Raw genomic sequence first — 23,470 nt, 5'->3', positions numbered from 1 at the left:
TCTGTTGGGACTCAGTTGCGAACAACGAGCTCAAGCTGACACATAACCACCCTGAAGTCCAGGAGAAAACCAATCGGGTCAGCACTCAGAGTGGAGAGGAAGAGTGACACGGGGTCACAGGCTGATCTGTTCCAGAAGCATACGGTCCAGACAAACCAGGCAGTCACTACTGGCAGGGGCGACGCTAGTATGTTTAGGTTTCTTTCACGTGACCTGATCATCTCTCGGTGGCAAACTGTAGATAGCAAATATTTTGGCTCCACCCAATTCAGCCCAAATTCAGACTGCTGCAGAAAGAAACACCACAGAATCCCCGAAGGGCCAAACAGAACTGGTGTTTTCATGTGGTATGGAGCTTGGCTGGCCACGGGGCCATTCACTAAACTGCTCCCGTGCCTGGGCAGATCCTGCTTTCATAACTCCATCAATGAGCTCATCTAGATTAACTCAGGTCACTGACAACACGGCCTTGCTAATACTCAGTGTGATTCAAGAATACTGACTCAAGTATGCCACTCATCCAGAGCTGCCTCATGACAGATTGTAGGCATACGGTGACAGAAGAACCCAGAAACACCAGTAGACAGGGTCTAGCTGTCTAAAGGGGAACGAAGGAATGAAGGAGTTTAAATTAAAGAATTAAGGCAGCATGGATAACATTTACATGGACCCGGGAAGGACAGTTACTTGGAAGGTCTTCACTACGATCCCTGAATTCAGAAAACACAGTTTTGCTATAGGCAGAGATAAGTGCATCAGTACAAAATGCACAAAGGGAGAGATGGCCAAATGTCATTCAACAGGGTGAAGACTTTCAAGCGCATCGTGCGCTTATTTTCAAATCATCAGTGTAGAGCAGCCTTTTCCAGCCCATCTCTGTCTCGTTTTTTCACCCAATATAGTCTACCGGCTGAGCAATTACATAGATCTAGAAAAGGAGAGAATCTGACCTATTTATAACACAGTCAATTGTCCACTATTTCCAGGCTCTCTCAGGGGCCACTGACTTTACGCTATTATCTGCCCTCTGGTCATTCTATTGTCCATTATCACCTCCACAGGGAAAAGGAGGTGACTCTCAAATCAATTCATTTAACTATTTATTATTAGTGCTGGTAAAGAAAAGAATGGAAAGTGTTCTCTGTAAAACATGTACCCCACAATCAGGCATTTATCTATAGACTTTCATTAATACAGAAAATGGGATGAGAGTTGCCATACTTTATTTTCAAACTAGTGAGTCTTCTTCTCTTCCCATTTTACAGAAATACCTTGAGAAACCCAACAACCATTTTCACTCAAAAAATAGGCAAAGAGCAAAGAATGATTTCCTAAATAGTTACCCACTAAAAAAAATCATATACAGAAAGTTACATCACAGATTCCCTACTGGACAATGAGCCATCACCTCTGAATTTGATTTTTAAGGCATGGAAAAAACAAATTAATGTTGATTTTGGAAATTACCAGTGCTCACCTATCCTATAAAGATAATAGCTACGAAATAAGATAAACAACCTAAGGCAATTTTCTCTACTCTAGTTTCTTTGGTGTCAAATTGGGTTATTAGCAGTATTACTCAACAGAATGTATTTATAGTTTCATGAAGATTTCAGTGTGATAATATACATGAACTTCATAAGCATACTCTAAATAAACCTCGCCTATGATCCATACTTTTATATATTGCTGTTGTTATTATTATTATTATGGTGATGCCTAATCCCCTGATTGACAATATGGCCTTGCTAATACTAAGTGTGATTCAAAATGAAAAGAGCATATTGTTTCTAACAGTCCCAAAAGTTAACATTATAAGCTCTTCTATGATGGTGTTCGAAGCCTCTAGTATTAAAGCATAGTGGCTTATCAAAAATCAACTCAGGTGTCATTCTGTGTATTTCCTATTGGCACTGAAAGCACTGCCAACATACAGACAGCCCCGAGGGAACCAAGGGTCAAGTTTAAGGTGGGAGCATATCAAACTATGCCCCACCATCTTCCACCTATTAGGCATCAGAATGTTGCTGAAACTTTGCACACAGCGAGCCACATGCATGAGAGTCACCTCTGTCCATCAGTTGATAATTCACCTTGAAAAGTAGCAAGGTATTGTTAGAATTATCTTTTGTCTACACAGAAGGACTGAGAGTCCAACGTCTGTCACATTATGACCACATTAAACCTGGAAAGTTTAGAATTTATCGTAACCTTCAAATGTTCTTCATGTGCACGTCATGACAACTAAGGTGGATCCTGCTTTGTGGAGACAGAGTGATTAAGGAGTTATGATTTCAGGTCTTCTTTTCTCCTCTCTGGAGAGCCCTGGCTCCTCAGATATCTCCATCAGGAAATCATGTGCCTGAGATAAAATCAACAAAATAAAAGCAAAGGGCAAAAAAATGAGAGTACAAATGCACAAATTTTCACAAGTTCTTTGCTTCGCTCTCTTCAATTAAGCCAAGAAAGATACACAAAGTTAATGGTATGAGTTAAGTTCTCATCTATGGTTAACCACATCTGCGTGCACATCTACCTTAACTGATGGTTTTACTCAGTGCCAAGAAAGATAGATCATCAAGTGGAATTATTTCTTCTTTAAACAGATCTTCCAGTGTGGCATCTGAATTGCCTCATGTGTGGTTTGGAGTGCTTGATGCTGATCAGGGTTGGGTTAACCAGCAGGCATTTGCCTGACAAACCTGCTTAGAGTGAGGTAGAAAGGTGGGCATTGTATTTTGTCCCCATTGGGCAACCTGTCTATGGGAATGAAAATGCACTTCTGAGGAAGCCATCCCTATCATTAGATTATGAGTCTTCTGTCTTCCAAGATTGGCCAGCACAATCCTGCATTATTCATTCAATTACATTTCTGCAGAACCTGGTGCTTTGGGCATGATTGTTAACACTAGGAGACGGAATGAATGAGCCAAGGTTCTTGGAATCTAATGGGAAAGACTGACATTAGAACAGACACACTACAACACAACATGAACAGGGAATAATAAAGATACAAACAAAATGCTGTAGTAGCTCAGAGGAAGGAGTGAGTAATTTTGACTGGAGGGAAGGTGACATTTGTGTGGGTCTTAAAGGAAATGAGTTTGCCAAATGGATGAGCGAGGAGGTAACATTCCACATAAAGGATAAACAGTAAGGGAAAGGCTCAAGAGGCCATTCCTAATCATAAAGGTGGGTGCAGGAGATGGGCGCTTGAGAATGAGGCCTGAATGATGGTTTGAGATGCAGATTTCATGGATCTCACAGGTTATGATAACAAGCTTAGATGGGCTTTATCCAGAGGGACAGGGAATCCAAGTAGTAGATGACCAAAGTATGTCATTGGTTTTTTAGGAGGGTAATTGCAGGGATACCAAAAACAGCACAGTGTAATAGTTGAGGCAACATGGATGGAAGCTGGAGGCATCATACGGAGACTGTGGCCACCAAGAGAGAAGCCAGTCCGGGCGTCTGGCCCTCTGAAGGTTCTTTCCTAGAATAGTTGGGTTAAATCAAGCAGTATTTTCTTTGTGACAAAATACACAGAAAAATTACTGATAGAAATTCACAAATGACTATAAACCAGATGATTCTAAAACTACTGAATCTTGGGTCACAAAAAAAAAAAAAATCCTAAAAAAATTATGTAGGTCAGTAAACTCCAATTCCATGAGTCTTTGGGCATCCATATCCCCAGGCTTCTCACAGGCTTAACAATCGGGATCTCCAGGCCTAAGGCCCAGGAACCTGGATTTTTAACCAACTTCTCCAGTTAATTAAGACGGATGAGTCAAGTTTGGCAAAGGGCATCTCTAGGCCAACCCATCATATTTCTTGATGAGCAAGGATGAAGTCTTCTTTGAAAGAATATCCCAAATGCCAAAACAGCATGGTGCTTGGCACACGGTAAGGATTCAACCTTTGTCAAATCCCCAGTTACAAGCCCGTGACTAGAACGGATGTCTGCCTTGCATTCCTTCGGGACTCAGAGATTATTAGACTTGAGTTTTTAAATTCCACTGCTGTCAGCACTATTGGACTTGTTCCTTACCTATTTGAGTCAAGAAAAATTTTAAACTATTTCCAAAGAATGTTAATCTCTCTACATGTTCTAAAGTAGCAAAACAAGGTCTTATTGTTTTACGCCGGGTAGAACGTTTGGTTCAGAAGCTACTTACCAAGATGTGGACACCTTACAAAATATGCTCTAGTGTCTGCTTCGCTCTTCTCCAATTTGAATTAATTATATGTATATATACCACATTATATATTATGTGATCTTCCCAGGAAAAGCTTCTGCACTTCTGGACTTGGAGGTCTGGGACATGCTTAAACAGCTTGTTAACTATAATTTCCTACAGCAATAAATTTATAGATTTATACTGGGGGGAAACCACCTAAATTTTAATGGTTGAGTAGAAAGCAAACTCTATACTATACATACATTCAATTACGGTGATAAATGAAAAATAACCCCAGCATTGTGTATTTTTGACCAGTGACCTTGAGCACTATATTTGTTCAGAATATCTCCCATAGAAGCAGTTAGAAGCCCCTTTGCTTAATTTCACTGGAAATTACTTTCTGGAAGAAATAGTTCCACATTAAACTGATAATCCACTAGCATCATTCGGATTCAGGCATCTGTCATTATACCAGCAAGGTGCAATCATTCTAGAAGTACAAACCAAGCATTATATAAACCTAACAATAATTTGCGTGTTAATCTTCTACGATAAAATACTCTCAGGACTCTGCCAGAGTCATGTGTGAGATGAATTGTGTGAAGCAAGCGTTTAAAATTCATCCGGATAAAAATCTCTGTACATGGCAAAGACCTACTACCCGTAGCTCACTAAGCCCAGTGTCACAGTCTGGACGCAGGACTTTGTTGCAAGCTGCAGGCATGGCCACCCAGAAGGGTGCATGGAGGTGAAGGGGGCTGCATGGAGAAGCACTCTTCGAGTGCCAAAGCCTGTGCTTTCAATGAACAACAATAACAACAACAACATCCACAACCATAACAGCCAAAACCATAAGTTCGACAAGCCCCCGTTGACACCACTTTCTGATTTCCCCAGAACTCAGACGAAAGTGTCCCTCGTTTCTGTTCCCCTCCCTTCTACGACCCCTATGACACCAGCCCCGACTGTGAGATACACCACTAGCTATGAGCTCATTCTGCCACCGTGTGAAGTGCTTATTTCCTTTGCTGTCCTTTTCATGCTCTGTTACACGCATACTACTGAGATTTTATTTTGCAGAAGAAGCTGTATCTTGTGGTGAATCGTTTCAAGGGGTCAAACGCCTTTTTGGGATTCCAGAGAAATGGCAAAGATATTTGTAGAATGGGAAAAGTAACATAGGGGAATCATCATCATTTGGAGAGAGAAGGATCTGCAGTCAGCATCTATTAAGCCTCTACTGTGTGCCACACAGGGGGTCATTTTATATAATTATCTCAACCCTCTCAGAAGAACAGCTCGGTGAGTAGAAAATGTTTTCTCCCGTTTTATACTAGACATAAAGACTAAAAGACATTGAAGGGGCTCCTGGGTGGCTCAGTCGGTTAAGCATCCGACTTCAGCTCAGGTCAGGATCTTGTGGCTCATGAGTTCAAGCCCCACGTTGGGGTCTGTGCTGACAGCCCAGAGCCTGGAGCCTGCTTCGGATTCTGTGTCTCCCTCTGTCTCTGCCGCTCTCCTGCTCACACTTTGTCTCTCTCTCTCTCTCAAAAACAAATAAACATTAAAAAAAATTTAAAGATGTTGAAAAATCTGTCCATGGTTTTCATTAATACTGTGTATTCCTGGCACATTTCTTAGGGTTGACTAATCTTCGGTCATGGAGAAGTATAATGCAATAGGTTTTTGTGTCTCCCTCTCTCCTCCCCAGCCTAGGCAACCTCAAGGACAGGGCTCCTCCTGCATCATTGTTGCCTCTCCAGTCCTACTCTATGGCTGGCATACAGTAAGTGCTAAAGTCACCTCCTGGATGAATGGAAACGCTTTATCATCCGGTGCATACCTTCTGTCTCTCAAAGAATCATATCTCCTTCATGAGTATCAAGCCATTCACACAAAAATATATCCCCTCATTGCATTTTGTGCTTCTCTTTATTTAGAGTGTCCTTAGGACCTATTTGGAAAGAAAATGTCCAATTGAAAATAACTTGGGCTATCTCATTATCCCATTCTGTGGGGGACATATGGGCTAGATTAGCACCACCAAGCTTAAGAATGTAATAGTACACCCTCCCCATGGTATCTATGACTTAGATTTGTTTGTGCATTTCTAACTTCCCACACATATACCTCCAGATTCTTCTTGTTTTATTAGCAGAACTCTTCAGAGTAGTTGCAAACATTTTCTTCTTCCAATGCTATTATTGTGTCACTCAGCACTGCCAGAACAGAAAGCACTCAGATTAATTTTGCCAAACTGCAAAGGTAATTTGTCACGTAAAAATATAGTTATATGGCCAGGTACTTCACAACATACTGCTAAAATACTCATCAATTAAAAAAAAAAAAGAGAAAAAGAAAAAGGAAGGCAGCGTCAGAACTTTGCAAACTGTAAGTCAGAAACTGAAAAGAACATTATTAAATACAGATTGTCATAAGTCCAATGACTGATCAAAACATTCTTCTGATCGAGAATCACAACCTAACCATACATTTTATGAATACACTTCCCATATGCATGTGTTTTCTGCAAGCTTCAATTAAGCAACCGTAAAAGACTACAAATTCACCTTTACAAGGTCCTACATGTATACAAATCAGGAAAGTAAAATAAACATGCTAACTCTTGAAACATTTAAAATTAAAATGTCTCAGATGTGACAGTTATAAAAACGCAACTGAAAAAACACTATGGAAAAACAAGTTGCAAAAAACTGTCCCACAAGGGTTTGTGACACTAACAATGTCAAAATAAGCCAACCTTGGAGAGTAATTTGGTATCTTAATAATCAAGTCTTTCCACTCATTGGTAATGAGCTCACTAGGTTTGCTCTACCAAAAAGGCAGGCTTTTCACCAGCCTGCCTCATGTTGCAAAACCAAAGTTTTAAACACCATCATATATATATCTATATATATATATATTTTTTTTTTTTTTTTAATTTTTTAAATGTTCACTCATTTTTGAGAGACAGAGAAGACAGAGCATGAGCAGGGGAGGGGCAGAGAGAGAGACAGACAGAATCTGAAGCAGGCTCCAGGCTCTGAGCTGTCAGCACAGAGCCTGACACGGGGCTCGAACTCAAGAACCACAAGACCATGACCTGAGCCCAAAGTCAGGTGCTTAACCAACTAAGCCGCCCAGGTGCCCCAACACCATCATATATTCTACTAATGACTTGTGTTTTGCAAAGGTAACTTGGATGACTGAAGCATAAATGCACCCAAGAAGAGAAACAGCCTTACTGCGGGGAATGTTAATGGTTTCCTCCCAAAAGATCCTCAGTGGAATCCATTTGTGATAAATTCAGTTTCTAACATTAAGCCAACTGTCAAGGATGGGAAGCTTGGCCCTTACACAGATCTCACCATAATTACCCTTGATTCTTGAAAGAATACTTGCATCAAAACAGAGAAAACTCACAAAAGAAGAAATGCACCATTAAATGAAAGGAAAAAATGATGTGGACACTTTACTGACACTTTACTGCTTGGGTGATAGATATCTCATGGCATTCACAAAAACCAAGCTCCTGGAAGGCAGGACACTGTCTTAATATAAGACCTAGAACTATCCTGGCATATGACAGTCTTGCATAGGTAAATGTTATCAATTTGAATAATGCGCCTTTATGGAACTATAACACTGCATGATTATCATGGTATTTTCCCACACATTAATCTCATCTGACCCTGCACCAACCTGCGGAACTCTGCAGAAAGAAATTAAGTCTCCAGCAGATTAAGTAATTTGTCCAAAGTCATAATGTAGAAAGGAGTGTGCTGACATGAGAATAAGGTTTTCTTTATATAGACATATATTTTCTTTCCTCCACAACAATCTCCCTACCGCTCACTCCTCCACCACAGTTAAGGTCCCAAATCACAAGGCCTACATCATAAAATTAAAGCCATCCATAACAGGAAAACTTGTACTTAATATAATGGTGGGGAGACAAGAAATGCTATTTTTTTACATCTAAATATTTATGTGATTGAAATAATTGTTACTATTTTTATAAAAATCCAACTCTAATCTTTTCGGTTAGGTTGGTCAAAGGAAGAAACTTATAAACTGTATCTGGAGAATTCAACATCTATGGGATAAAATGTAACGTTCATCATTTTGTGCAAAGCCAAAGGATCTCAAGGGGAACCTATGCAGATACTTACGTAGCCTTCTACTTGTTTCTGGTTCCCATCATCCAGTGAGACACTAGACTAATAGGGCTCTCTCAGACCAACTCACAGAGGCAGTTGTGAGCAATAAAAATCCCGCATGTGATAATTGGAAAAGGTACAAGAAGAGGGGGAAAGGCTAGGTATGAATCAATTTCATCCCTCGGAGCCTAGACAGAATTTTCTGGAACCTCTATGTCAAATGCTCTCCACCTACTTCTGTAACGTTCACCTCCCTCTATCTATGAGGAGTATTAGAATTCCCTGCATTATTCCTTCTTCAAAATACTTGAGTTCCAAGTTCTGGAGCAAAGTGGGAAAGGAACTATCACAAAGGCTATTTTGACACTGGATTTTCATGAAGTGACGCCCCTAGGCAGCTGGGGATAAGAGTGACACCAGCACATGGACCTATTTCGGGACTGATATGAGTCTAATGTTTTCCATTCAGCTCATGACCTCTGTTGACTTCAGTGGGCACTATATTTGTGAACAGACTTTAGGAGCCACTGTTCTTGTACTCTTTGTTGAAGGGGGTTTCGATATTCCAAGGACCTAATAGCTTCTATGAACTTTGAGACCTGATATTTTTTGGTGGGTTTAAATCCAAAAGCCCTCAGGTTCTTAAAAGGTTCAGATAGAAGATTCTTTTATCTGTGTCTTGAAAGCTCTAATAAAGAGAACTGAAATATAACACATGACCTGTGAACTGAAGGGGACAGAGGAACTTTTGCCAAGTTTCCTGCACATTCCCTTAAAAGCAACCAGGGAAGAAAGTGAGAAAAACTGCTCACCTCTAATGAGCACCCAACGGGTAGGAGGACCAGAGATTTACTCTGTGAATGCTTAAAAAAAAAAAAAAAATGGCTGAGGTCTTTAACCACTAAACTGCCGGAAAACGTGTGGCCTTATTAAGCATCAGCAGAATAAACTGACCAGTGTTTGAGAATCGTGAATGTGGCCTTTTGACTTCCCAAAGTATACAAGGATATTTCTTTGACTTTCCCTTATTACAGATCCATAAAACGACACTGCTTTGTTCAGGAGACTCGAGACACATGGTGCTGCATGCTTCTGCAGAAACACATCCCACATTAAATTAAGTTAGAGGTGGTATTTGAAAAATAAATAAATAACGGAGTTCCAATTCACTGCAAATGGTACAGGAGGCCAGTAAGTGGGAAGCCCACAAGAGAAGGACTTCTTTTAGAAAGATGTTTTACAGGACTTTTTCTGCATCATTAACTCTTCTGGAATCCTGAATATACCATGATGAATTTCCCTAAAAAAAAGTAGCTACTGTTTAATTTTGAATCACTTCAAAGAGCCTCAGTAGAAGGAATCAAAGAAAACCAAAAAAGACCAGTAGATGTGAAATTCGCCAAGAAAGAAAGAAAAAAAAACCCATGAAGGTTCTAACAGATTTTGACCATGTACTGAAAATACCACTGATTATTTTGCTAATACAGTGTTTTACTGTTCCATGCTACTGAAATAAGTCTCTGTATTCATCGGAACACAGGATATTTTTATTACAATATTTGTGTCATAGCTCTTTAAAAAGAACCATATTTAAAACCTTGAAAAGAATCTCTGTCTTAAAAGGGTCTTGATGTGTAGGTGAGTGTGTGTATGTGTTTTACTATAAACAGATACTTAATTGGAGTTCACGTTGCTGAAAAGAGTTAAAAAGATGCTGGGAGTCATATTCCTATCCCCAACATGTAGTTCTAGAAAAAAAATACGTAACTTTTAAAAGCAAAGCATTTGGAAGGCGGGGGAAAAGAAAGAAAGTTGGCTAGGGTATTATAATGGTTGTATAATAATAATAATAATAATAATAATAATGTCTTTAAAAATGTCTTTTGCGTAAAACCTGCCCAAGGGAAAAGAAAGAAAACCTCCTAAAAATTCCAAATCCCTGAATACCACTCCATCAAAAACCATCTGGAAAATGTCAGATAATGGTATCCACCCACCTAAGAAATTCAGTAACTTTGTCTTCAATTACCATTTAGGATAATCAACTCAAATTGAAATTTCAATTTCAAAACCCTCAGAAGACAAAGCTGGGATTAGGAATCAGATTTAAAAGTCTCCTTAAAAGACCATCTGTTTATAGACACCCTTCTCACATCCCACCTCGCCTGTCCTTGATCTGTCCCATAAGTTCACAGCAGAAGCACAGCTGAATTTAAAGACATACACACACTGCTACCACGAAGTCTAGTTATCACATATATGTTCTGAGCCTGTCTCAAGCTTCCCTTGTTATGTAAGCACTAGGGGCAATAAAATTTCACTTACATCCAGCAGCATTGTGCGTCTCAAAACATTAGTCTACCTGACTGTACAATCTTTTTACTGGCAGTGGATAGCACTGGTATTTTATTTATATTGATCATACTGTCGATTGCTATATGGAATAACCATTTAGTAGCCTATTAGCCTGTAACATTTTATTACTGTTGTTAAATATCATTACCCATACTGAACTCCGTATTAGAAAAATCAGGCTCGGAAATCTAAATATTCTGAAAGAACTACAGAGCCTTTGGGTTTTTTTCCCCCCTACATAATCTGCAGACTGATGAGAAGAAAGAAAAACAATGAGTATTCACTTCTCACAGATAGAGGTCACTAATGGACTGAATTTGAATCACCATGGCAGAAACACAAAGTTATTAAAGTAATCTAGTGAAAAATGAACTTGAATTGAAATTAAAGTAAAATACCAAAAGGTGATTATCCAGAAAGGTCTGACCTGAATAGAAATAAACTGCATCACCTTGACCTTTTTTGAATCTTCTAAATAGTGAGCAAAAACCGAGACCCCCCTCCCCCCCCCACACACACCCTTTGCTATTTTTAACTTCAGACACTGCTCATTGCAGAAGGGGAATTCTTCCTTGTAGGCTACAAGACCAAAGAGTCAAACTAGATCAGATGTTCACACTGAGTCTCTACAGAATAAAGCTTCTGGACGTACATACTTGAGCCTTTCTTGAAACCACAGCTTCAAACTGGGAAGATATAAGGTTTGCTTCAGGGAGATATGTCTAAATCCTAAATCAAACTCTCCAGCAGGCCAGAATATAATGTAACAGGCATCAGAGGAGGTTCAAATTAGATCCAGCCGGTCAAGTCAAACTCGGATAGATCACATCATCTGAAACCTAGCATAGGGGGGAGAAAAACCATGACTGCCTAGGGAACCTCAAGGCAGCCCAGCATGGTGTCATTTGGGAATCTACTTTCTTCTGTTAAAGAAGAAATTCCCCCCCGGAATTTCTAAAACTGCAATGAAACTACTGAAGTGTTCAGACATGGGCATTAAGACAAACAAACCAAACAAACAAAACCCAGCATTCTTTCCATGCTAGGTTTGTATTTGTAATAGGTTCTGCTACACAGCTAGCCCAATTCTTTTCATGATTTCTTGTACCTACTGGCAGAGACATTGAATAATGCTTGAAATTTCGTTTTCCTACCTCCTCCACTCACATACTGGCAATTCAACATGACAGTCTGGTGTTGCACCGCCATAGATGATCATTCAAAAAGTCTTAAATGGTTTAACCCTATCCTGTTTGGGGCTTTTGAGGAGGAGAGGAAGAAAAGTTATATTTGGAAGAACAATAGCATCATGGGGAACGGGCAACTTTTCATGGCATGTGTATTCCCCAAAGATTATTCTCTCTAATATGGTGGCCTGTCGATCTTATGAATCTGCTGCATACTGCTTAGTGATAAAAAAGAAAAAAAAGTCCAGTTCTCACACTTTAAATACTGACCTAAAAATTTTACGTTTATACTGCAACAACTAAATACATCCCCGGACAAATGCCAACCTGCATTCTATTACCCTCAAAATGCTTGGGGGATCCTTTCACTGGAGACTTAAGAAGGTCATATCCTTAAGTCCACAGACAATACGGGTTCCTATATGGAAGCTAGCCTACATACTAGCTTTTGGCTAGGAGAAGTTAGAATATACATTTAGCAATCAGCCTGTGAGCAAGGGGACATGCCCCAAAGCTCCGTGAGATGCTGTGTGATTTAGGAGCCTCCCAGCTGAGTGGGAAGCAATAGCTTCCATTTAGATGGGGCTTTGCATAGCAAATGCAAGCATGTGAAGAAACCTAATCAGCACCTTGCACTCCCGCGTGAGCATTTACACGGATTTGCGCCTTGCACTTGATTAGCTTACTGTAAGCTTTACAAGAGATTCCTTCCACTAAAATTAATCAAAAGGTCTTGGAGACTGATTTCCATTACAAGAGGAGTCAAGATGAGCTTCCAGGTGAATAATAATGATCCTAATAGTGATGGTGGCAGCAGCAAAGGAGGAGCTGCTTTGAAACTCAAAACTCAACAGGGGGGAAAGGGGAGGTTGGAGAGTTGGGGCTGGAATCTTTCTGTAGCTCTCTGAGGGAAAAGCAGGAGCTCTTTTCTTAGTTAGCTTAAGTAAGGCTGCTGTTCTGGGAAACGTGACCATATTCTCTCCGCTGCACACCCCCCACCCCCGCCCCAAGTGCACACACTCTAACACTTACCCCCCCCACACACCACACAACACCATGGCGCATCAGGCCACCACGGAAAAACCCGGCCTGTCCGCAATACCACTACCCCCCAACACACACACACACACACACACACAACACACACCACACACACACTACAAACACTGCAAACTCACGTCGTCAATGGTTAATGCTTTTCTTATCAGCCTGCAATAAAAATGTGACTTCTAAAGTTTTTATTTTATGACGCCAGAATGTGAATGGAAGGAGGGAGGAAGGGAAAGATCCGAGGATGTCCAAAGGGGGGAAAGGTAAAATTTTTCCCTTTCCTTGAATTTCTCTCCTACTCCCTCCCGCGCTCCTCTCTCTCCTCTTTCCTCCCCCTCTCTCTGTCTCTCTGTCCTCTCTGTCTCTCTCTCTCTCTCACACACACACACACACACACACACACACACGCCCAGATTTGCTTTCCTGCACCAGCAAACGGAGTGGGCGAATGGGAGTGGGCTCCTATCATCTTTAAAAGACGCTAAATAAGGCTGAGAGAGCGAGAGGGTGAAGGTGAGGCTGGGAATTAGTGCAATCCATGCATATTCCCCGGATTGAAGAATACTAAAAGCCCCCCAATCCACATTCTCAATTTCCAAACGAGCTACGAAAAGAGGCCCCAGCTGAGGGCGAGGGTTCTCCTCCATCCCCAGGGGGTAGCTTCGCCTCCCCGCCACAGCTTGCCCACCGGGGGCAGAGAAGCGCCGCGGGTCCCTCTAACCTGACTGTACATCTCCCCGCGCTTGGTGCCCAACCCCGGGATCTCCAACTTCGCTTCCCTCTTACTTTCAGTCAGATCTGGTCTGGCAGCGTCAGCAAAGGCGCTGGGAATGAGCAGAAGCCCAGCGGCCGGGCACGGAAGCAGAGGGTTGGGGGTGCGCATTACCTGCGAGGTTCTCGAGGTCTCCTTCCAGCCCCGGTGGTAATCTCGCTCAGCGCCGCGTCCTCCCCCAGATCCAAACTTTTGCTCGGTCCTCCGGGTGGCGGAGGCGGCAACGGTGGCGGCTGCCGAAGCCCAGCCTGTCGCCCGCAGCGTCGGGGCTCGGGGGTGCGGAGGCCGGAGCCTCAGAGCGGCGCGCGCCTCCCCGCAGCCGGCCGGAGCCCGGGCGCCCCGCTCGCCTCGCTCGCCTCGCTCGCTCTCCGCCTTTCTCCCTACGGAGCCGCGGCATCGTCTTCCCCCTTCCTCCGCCACCTCCGCCTCCAGGGTTCGGGCATGCCACTTTCTCTCTCGGCTCCCGCCGCCGCGGCCCCCGCCTCCGGTCCTCCTCCGCCTCCCCCCTCTCCCGCCTCGACCGCGCCACGAGTCCCGGAAAGAAGAGGGCGAGCGGGGAAGGCAGCGGAAAGAGGCCCCGCAGCGCCGGAGCTCCGCGGGAGCGGAGGACCTCGGGGGGCGGCCCGAGAGCCGGGCGTGCGCGCCCCGGGCGCCCCGGAGCTGACCCGCTCAGAGCCCCCGGACCCGGCGCAGCGCGGGGCTGCGCGGGGCGGGCGCGGGGGCTCGCTCCAAGTGCGGCGCCGGCCCCGGTGTGGGTCCCGAGGCTGCTCCGACCTCACTGCTGCCACGCTCGGACGCGGCCGGGCTAATGTAGACGCCGCGGCCCCACCCCCACCCCCTCCTGACCCCCGGGAGATGTTTACAGTAATGAATTCGCGGGATCGCCTCCGCCGCTCCCGCGCTCCTTCCTCCTTCCCTCCGCCCCCGCGCTCTGGCGCGCTCCCCTCCTCGAGTCCTCTTTCTCTGCCCCCTCCTTTACTCCCTCCCTTTCGGAGTCCCTCCCACATTTCTGGTTTAAAGAATGCTTGGGAGGCGCGGCTGCAACCCTAAGCTTTCCAAGAGGCAAAGAGTCGCACTCGGCTTTTAACCCTCTCCTCCCTGAAGAGAGTTGCAGGCGTCTGGGCCAACACCATGGATGCCACCCGGACCGAGCACGCCGCCTCCTCTCTCCCTAGCCTGCACCCCCTCCCACCCCCCAACTCTCAGGGATAATGCCACCGTCTGAGCGCTGAAGTCGATTCCCCCCACCCCCACCCCGCCCGCCTGCGATGTACTTGCAAGGCAGAGGATCTATTACTTAGACTCGGAGAAATGATCGAAACGTGAGATTAGATGGGTAAAAATATAACAAGTCTCACAACCAAGATGGCGTTATTTCAAATGAAGGCAACCCTGGTGATTTGCGCCCCACCCCCATCCCATCCCCCGTTAATTCCCAGATCCCGGACCTTATCAAATAACTTTAATTGGAAAAATAATCCGAAGTTTAACATCATCATTTTGAACACCTATTTTCTCCCTTCACTCTGGCTGCTGGGAAAAAAGGGGTGTTCACTTCCCCGTAGATTACCACGGACAACTAAATTCAGCCTCAAAGGTTCAGAAAAAAGACTTGACAGCAAAAAGAGCCTGATTGTATACAGGCGACGTTTCCACTTAGCAATCTCTCTGCAAAGGTTTAAAGAGTAATGTAAGAAAACCAGGTGCACGTCTCTTTCTTGGAAAACATATTTTAAAAGGTTCTGGTTTTCTGCTCTCGTTTCATCGTCGCTCCTCCTGGCTCCAGTAAGTGCTGTCATGTTTTAACAAGTCTGTAGAGAGGCTGAATGCGAACAGAAGAGGGAGAGCGAGCTCGCGCCAAGCGTGGGGTTGCGCGGAGAGGCGCCGTCGGTGGGGCCACGCGAGAAGCAAACAGCAAGCTTGAAAACTAGCGCAGGACCAGCCTCCCTGGGGATCCACGGGCTGTCGCGGACCGCGAGTGGGGCAGGGGCGGTGGCCGCGACGGGCTCGGGAGGATTTCCCCCGTCCTCAGTTCAAAGCCTGAGTCACTTGCACCACTTTCCAATTGTTTCCATTTCCTTCTCATCCCTGTTGTGTCTACCGCCTTCACGTATCTGAGTGCCTTAGCCGTGTTAAGACGACTTAGAGAAAACGCCCCATTTGCCTCCTAAGCACAAGCCACGCACGGATCCACCCAGACGCACGCCCGAGACGCACGCTGGCACACGCGCTCACACCGCGCACACACACACACGCACACACGACCTGGGTTTGTGCCCGCGGGTCGCTGCTCCTGTTGCATTATGCAAAGTGGTCAGGAAAATACTTTGATTCACATCTACATAACCGCTCCTCTCACCCAGACTCAGGTGTGTGACTAACAAATATCCACGGGAGGAGGGGGCACGGCTGGGGGAGTTAACTGGACTAGGACAGACAGAGTGCCATCTTGCTGGGAGGTTCCAGGACCAAGGCGCCAGCGAGGACAGCCGTGGTGGACTCCACCTCCACCAGCAGCTGCCGCTGGCTGGAGCCCCATGCGATCCAGGAGTTTCCCGGGCATCTAGTAAGAGTCCAGTCGGCCCCAATCACCCTGCTCCCCGATTCTTAATGTTCCCCGGTTAATGCCCCGACCTCAACTGGAAACCTTGATCTTGGGCTCCTGATTAGAAATGAGAAGTGACGCGCGCCGGCGCTGAAGGCACGGGGCCGAGCCCGACACTGGTCAGCGCGGCGGAGGGATCTTCCAAGGCTCGCAGGACCCGCGCGGGGACACGGTGGCAGCTGGCGAGGCTCTGCCTCCCGCCCTCCTCGCCGCCGCCTGGCCCCGCACTTAGCGCCAGGGGGTGCGGGGGTGGCGTGTTCCGCCGTCTTTCCGCGTCCCAACGCTCGCGGCTCAGAGAACGCAACCCGGGTTCAGCCTGGTGTGCTCCTGAGCCTTCACCGCCCCCACTGGCGCGCCAGGAAGACGCGCTGGCCGAGCTCAGAGCTGGGCACCCGAAGAGCAGCAGGCTGGAGAAAGACTTGGTTTGGAAGAAGTAACCTTCTCCCCAAGTCGAAGGGAAATGCACATCGAAGGGAAAGGCACCTCCTCCGCGTCCGTTTAGCCAGGAATCAGTCCCGGGTTTTCGGGCAGGAGGCGGGCTACCGGCTTTGGATGCGACCGCTCGATAACAGCGGTACATTATCAGCAGATGGAGCGGGCGCGGGGGTGGCGGAAGTAGGGGGTGTTTACTCTAGAAGTTAGCGTATTCATTCGGGGGAAGTGAGAAGCTGGATTCCAGCAAGCTTAATGGCTGGAGAACCCCCCAATTGGGATGGATCCTCCTAGCAAACTAGCAAATTTGCGTTTGACCCAGAGCTCAGTTACAAAACTCTTTGAAGGAGGTGAATTCTACCTGCAAATAGACCTCCCTAAAGTCGGGGGAGAGTTAAGCAGCCTGGCTCTTCTGGAGGAAAAAAAAAAAAAAAAAAAAAAAACCAACCCAAAACATCCCATCCCGATGACCACCCCTGCGCTGGTTCAAAAAATACACGTATCCCCCCCCCCCCCCCAGCCGCTTAGCAGCAGCCCTGGAAGTTGCTGGAAACTCCACCTGGCACCTCTGTCCCTTTACCTGGCCGCCACGTCTCCTCGCAGAGGGCTCATCCGAATCCGACAGGGTCGGGGAGGTGGAAAGGGAAGCAAGCTGGCGCGGCAGCAGCGGGGCTCCCGGGGCATGGTATTGTTTTTAGGGGTCACCGCCAAGGTCCCTCCTGCCCATCTTGAGAACGGCCAACCTGATCCCTGCTCGGGTGGACACACCGCGGCGGGCGCGGAGCGGCCGCCTCGCAGCTGCTTCGCACCCGGAACCCAGGGCTCGAGACGCACCCCGGGCGGAAGCAGCGCAGGCCCTTGGCGCGGGGATTGCGGCCGCCGCCGGTACCTCCAGGCCGCTGGTTTCTTCTGCGGCGACAATGGAAGATGCCCAACTCACAAGTGACAGCGACAGGTTTCGTCCGTACACCTAAACTACAAGGTACCCAGCCTGAGACCGGAGGCTGCGTCCCCCCTCCCCTCCCTCTCCCTCCTACTGGGGAGGGAACTAATTTAACCCTGTGTGCGCCCTGCACTCCCTGGAGAAGCTGGAATCGACTCGGAACCGCAGCGGCGGCCTCGCGGGGCCAGAGCTTTGTTCCACGTGCGTTTTCCAGCGGGCACTCGCGTGGCAAGACGCCCGTGGCAGGCTTCAGCGCCGCCCCGGCATGGGAAGGAGCCCTAGCGTTTCATCCGGACCAGACCCAGCCCTCGGAATCTATTTTTTGCCCCAGTTACCAGATGTATTGAAGTTGCCAGCAAAGTTGGGTTTTATTCCTCTGTTTCTTCCTCCCTCCTCCCGCGCCCCCGTCCCCCGCCGCATTATTTCCTTTCCTAGCGGTGCTTTGAAGATGTGGAACTCGCCGCTCATTCTAATCTAGCTCATAACTGTTCTTGCGTGTGCGAGACGATGGTGGAGGGTCCCCACCCACCCATCGCGAAATCCAAATGAAAACGCAGGGAGAGCTGTCTCCCACCCACTCACACCAGTGTCAGCCACAGCAGACGACCACATATTCAAATAAGACCAAGACACGGGAGGATGGGGTAGGGGCGGGTTTGAGGGAGTTTAAGATGTGAATGGGCTGATGGAAGGGAGAGCGCGCGCCTTAGGACGGAATAAACAAGGGAAACACAGACAAGAAAGATGATGCAGAAAATATATCTGCGTACCAACATTGAAAACAGTAGGTCAGCTTTAAGTGCCTAGATTCGGATTGACAATACTTCCCGGGCTCCTGTGGAAGCAGAATGAATGAATGAATGAATGAATGAATGAATGAATTCTTAAAAAATAAGGGAGAGAGAGATAGAATACAGGAGGCTCAGCCTTGGCCACCCAGATGCTTTGCGTTTTGTAAGCATCTTTGTCTAAGTGTTCCGGACTCCCAAGAAGTTAACTGGAGTTGGAAGTAAGTCATCTCCTAGAGGGGGAATGGAAGTCTAGACAAGAGAAACTGACAGCCAGCCGCCTCCGCTGTCACCGTCACACCCAAATGAGCCAGAACGTCACCCACGGCGCAAACTCAGACAATTTTCAACAGATTCCCTTTTTCTGCATCTCCATTCTGGACGAAAGAAAGAAAGAAAGAAAGAAAGAAAGAAAGAAAAAGTTCTTTAAAAATCACTTAGAGGGTAACACGTGGTTCTTGCGAAAACGGAGTTATTTTTAAAAGAAAAAAAAAAGTGTCTCTCCACAGGATGGATGTTCTAAGTTTTCTCTGCACCCTCCCGAAGCCAATGGGAATCTGTAATAGCCATTCCAAACGCGCCTCCGGAGAGAGGCCGACCCAGGGAGGAAATGGGAACAGTTTCCAGCCGGCTTGGTGCAGAATTTCGCTGTAAATCCTTTCAGTTTGCCAAGGGGGCAGCAAAGCCTAGGGAGAGCTTGTCAAGCGGCAGAATCCACAGGGAAGACCACATTTTAGCACAAATAACTCATCTACCTGCTTTCAAATACTCATCTTGGTGTGCATAAGTGTACAGGAGTATCCACAGAAGGTTCTGTCTTTGAAACCTTAACCTGAGATAACAGTATAATTATTTCACCTTTAAGAATACATTTTGGTTTAAAAGAAAGGAACTCTGCACAGGTTTTACCTTGTCATTTGTGCTGGTAGAAAATGAGGAAGACTGAAAATGTGAGACAAGGTAGCTGCCAATGTACAGAATTTGTATTATAGATTATCGCTGTTTGTAAGTTATAAGAATAGGGATGCCTGGTGGTTCAGTCAGTTAAGCCCCCGACTCAAGGGTTTGAGAGGTCAAGCCCTGCACCCAGCTCTGTGCTGACAGCTGGGAGCCTGTAGCCTCTTTAGGATTCTGTGTCCCCCTCTCTCTCGCCCCTCACCCACTAGCACTGTCCCTCTCTCTCTCATAAATAACCCTAAAAATAAAAACTAAATAAATGATAAGGAAACAATATCATCTGGATGTGCTCCTTACTAAAGACTGTTGATGTGACGATCGTAATCGGGGCGAGGAAAATTAAGTACAAAAAAAATATCACATCTAATGTATGAACAGATAAGTGCAACGAGTTTCTTAACCACGTGACCCCTACATCAGCTTTAGAAATATGTGCTGCTGGAGCCAGAGGAAGGAAAAAAGTAGTCAAAGTGGTTCGGGGGCTCCAGAGTGTAATAAGTTAGCAGCCTCACAAACCGGGATTTTGAGGTCACTTTATTTTTATTAAGAAACTATCACTAATATAAAAGGTACAAGAGTAGAGAAAGAAAAAGCACATCTGTGAAAGTCAAAAAAAAAAAATCAGCTCATTCCTTATTGTTTGGACTTTGATCCTCAGTGGGTTTTTACCTCAATTGAAATTTGACTGCCATTTCAAATCTTTTAGGTCGCCCTCCATTTATTTGTACGCACCCCCATCTACACACGCACATGTACTTTGGCCTGTGTTTCTAATACTTTGAGGAAGTAAAGCTAACACAGGATTTGGATTTATAAGATCATGGTTTAAGCCCAAGGCACTGAAAATTTTGATATCAGGTAAGCTCGGCTCTGAGCCACTGTTTACTCGTTAATAAAATGGCCATAAAAATACCTGTTCTACCAGACTCGCTGTATGGTCACAGTATGAGTCGGTGCATGTGAAAATGCTTTAGAAAGTTCAGCTGTTATTCAGTTGTTGCCAACAATATTATCATTACATCACACAGTCCCAGCCTTCAAACATTGGAAAGTTACATCAACCTGAACAGTTTCCTCTAATGTTATCATCTTACATTACCCTGGAACGGTTATCAAAACAAAGGAGGTAACAGATCCCATCTAGGATACCACATAGCCTTAGTCATCGTATCTCCTATTCTGTGTGACAATTCCTCCATTTTTCCTTGTTTTTGATGACCCTGGGAGTTTTGAAGAATAATGGCAGGGTATTTTGTCTCTCAGTTCAGGTTTGTCTGATTTAACTCTAGTTCTGGGTTCAGGAAAGAAATACCAGGGAGGTGGACTATTGTTCTCATCTCATCGTAGCAGGTGGTGCATGATATCAGCATGATGTCACTCATGATAACATCATCACTCTCTAATGTATCGTGTGCAAGGTTTCTCCACTATACAAACTATTTGTCCTTTTCCATACTCTGTGCTTTGGAAGTGAGTCACAAGTCCTGCTGACCTTCATGAATTTAGAATTTTTAAAAGCACAAAATAAGCATTTAGTGCAATTCATAAACACCCCAGATATTGAGTTCACCCAGGAATAATCTCTCAGGAAATTCCTCCTGTATTATCTACATCCTCAGGAAAGTGTTCAGCTATCTCTTCTTGGCTATGTATTTTAAACCCATCTTCAACTATTCCAGGGTTTATAGTCCCCAAACCCAGTCCCCAAATCCTGTTCTTTTCTGAAATGTCTCCTACCTTCTTGCTTCTCATGGCCACAGCTGGTTGGTGAATTCCAACTTTCCTACAAAAATGGTGGCGTCCCGTGACCTCTTATCCCTCCTTTCCAGTCATGGTTTTCTGACAGTATGATGTTCATTTCATTGTCCCTCCAAGGGACAATAGCAAACAACAAGTGTGTCTATTACATTAGTCTAAATGTCTAGTTTAATTAGTCTAAGTTACGCAAAGAATTTAGTTGCTGTTACATTTCTATTATTCTGGTAACACTTGAAACATGCTTGCTGACATCATGGATAAGCTTTCTGTAGCAGGTAGAGCAAAAAGCCGATCTTTTTTTTCTAAGATGAGAGCCACTGTAAAGAAATCCATGGTTAACACACTGTGGAGAGGTAACTTTTCATTTCTCTCACAGGTAAAAACACACGGAAGCATTTTTGTGAGTTTGGGCTTGATCATGTGAATCTGTGACACTAAAACGCATACTCTTCTGGTTATGAAACAGCACAATACAGTTCACAGTTCACCCATTTATCCAAACAAACATTTGTAGAAAACACAAAAACATGTAGCAAAACTTTGATGAATAGATTTAGTCTCTATTCTGTCAAAACTTCAGTGCATTGGAGATACACTGACAAATAATTACACACTCATTAGGTAAATAAAACAACTCAGGTATATGCAAAGTACTTCAGTGCACTGAAACAGAGTCTCTGTAGAGGGAAGGCCTTTTGATAATGTACTGATTTTATATGAACTTTGCATCATTATTTTCACTTCCAGCCTTCTGCATACCGCAACCCCAGGTACCAGCTGGAGTCTCCTGTCTCCTGGCATCCCTTTGGGCCAAGAACCTAAAAAATCAGTGTAGAAGTAATTGCTTGAATATCCATTTCCCCTAAGCCTTGGTTTCTTTGCCTCTCCATGGAGGTTACAAGACGATTATGCGTGAACACAAACAGAAGGTACATACTGACAGGAAACAAAAGCACGTTAAACCATGGAGATTTCCTTGTACATAAACCTGCCATTTGTTAAGTGGTTGCTCCTCGAATCCGAAGGGAAGCTGGCAAAAACTCGAAGCAAACCTTCTCCAAAAGCACTGGGGAAGAAAAGTGAGGGAATGCCTTTTTAAAAGGGTATACAGTTGGTATAAAGATGTAAGCCATTTCAAGAAGAGATGGAAAATCTACCCAGAGATTTATTCAAACCTGGACGCTACAACTGTAGACAATGTTACCGAGCCTTCTGTATCTGACTACAGTTCTGATGAAGAAGAAAGCACCGTTTTACTTTAATTTTTTGACGTTTATTATTATCGACAGAGAGAGACAGAACATGAGCAGGGGAGGGCAGAGAGAGAGGGAGACACAGAATCCGAAGCAGGCTCCAGGCTCCAAGCTGTCAGCACAGAGCCCGACACGGAGCTTGAATTCACAAACCTCGAGATCATGACCTGAGCTGAAGTCGGACGCTTCACTGACTGAGCTGCCCAGGCACCCCAGAAAGCACCATTTTAATCTGAGAAAACATACTTAAATCAATGAGTATAAAATATTCTGAATTAGAATATATATAATATATATAATAAATATGTATAACTTCCCACTGTGTGCACAAGTATTCACACACACACACACACACACACACACACACACACACTTCCCACTGTCTACTGATATATTAGAAAACTAAAATTACATTCTTTAGAAGGTCAGAGATAGTTTGAAGCCTGACTCTTATTGTTATAAGAACAAACACTACATCAGTTAAGCTATGTGTAGTGGCGGGAGGTCTGAACTTGGACTTGGATGATGGTACTTCAAGTATCTACTGCTTTATCAGGGAAACTACTTAACTGCCCAAAGTCTCAGTTTCTCTTTTCTCCAATAAGGAAAAGCAAAACTGTCTTCTAGGGTCAATTAATAAACAGTAAGTGAAGTGGGTTATCTAGAAGCTGAAAATAAGAAGCTCAAAATAAACTGTTATTGGAGAACCTGGGTGGCTCAGTCAGCTAAGCATGCAACTCTTGGTGCGACCTCAGGTCACGATCGCATGGTTTGTGACTTGGAGCCCCACGCTGTGGATGCTGCTTGGGATTCTCTCTCGCTCTCTCTTCCCCTCCCCCACTCATTCTGGCTTGAGCTCTCTCTCTCTCAAAATAAACTTAAAGAAATAAGCTATTATAATATATGTAATTACTTTGTTTTACATAACATAATTTAATGGGGAACTATTTTACTTTGTATAATCTTAAGATATGGGTTTCACTTGTATTGCCATTTCTGGCTTTTCTGGTAACCTGTTTTACACAA

The 23,470-nt window shown here is 44.8% G+C and overlaps 1 protein-coding gene and 1 long non-coding RNA gene across 3 annotated transcripts in view; one reads left to right on the top strand and one right to left on the bottom strand.

The window, feature by feature from the left end:
* Positions 1–17,563, bottom strand: part of FLRT2 (fibronectin leucine rich transmembrane protein 2) — a 108,007-nt gene extending 90,444 nt beyond the window's left edge. Inside the window, exon 1 of one of the 2 annotated variants that reach the window (XM_030319726.2) lies at positions 17,326–17,563. The gene's annotated coding sequence lies outside the window, so the exon portion shown is untranslated. Of the gene's footprint in view, positions 1–13,822; positions 13,890–17,325 lie in introns of those variants that run through there. The other variant, XM_030319725.1, reaches the window with a different exon arrangement.
* LOC115516756 lies at positions 1,019–13,886 on the top strand. Its single transcript, XR_003969637.1, has 3 exons — positions 1,019–1,030; positions 2,930–2,934; positions 13,830–13,886. It is a non-coding gene; the product is annotated as an uncharacterized LOC115516756 (long non-coding RNA).
* Positions 17,564–23,470: the final 5,907 nt, after the last annotated feature.

This window comes from Lynx canadensis, chromosome B3 (genome assembly GCF_007474595.2).
Source record: "Lynx canadensis isolate LIC74 chromosome B3, mLynCan4.pri.v2, whole genome shotgun sequence".
Lineage (NCBI taxonomy): Eukaryota > Metazoa > Chordata > Mammalia > Carnivora > Felidae > Lynx > Lynx canadensis.
This window is presented reverse-complemented; position numbering and strand designations above follow the sequence as displayed.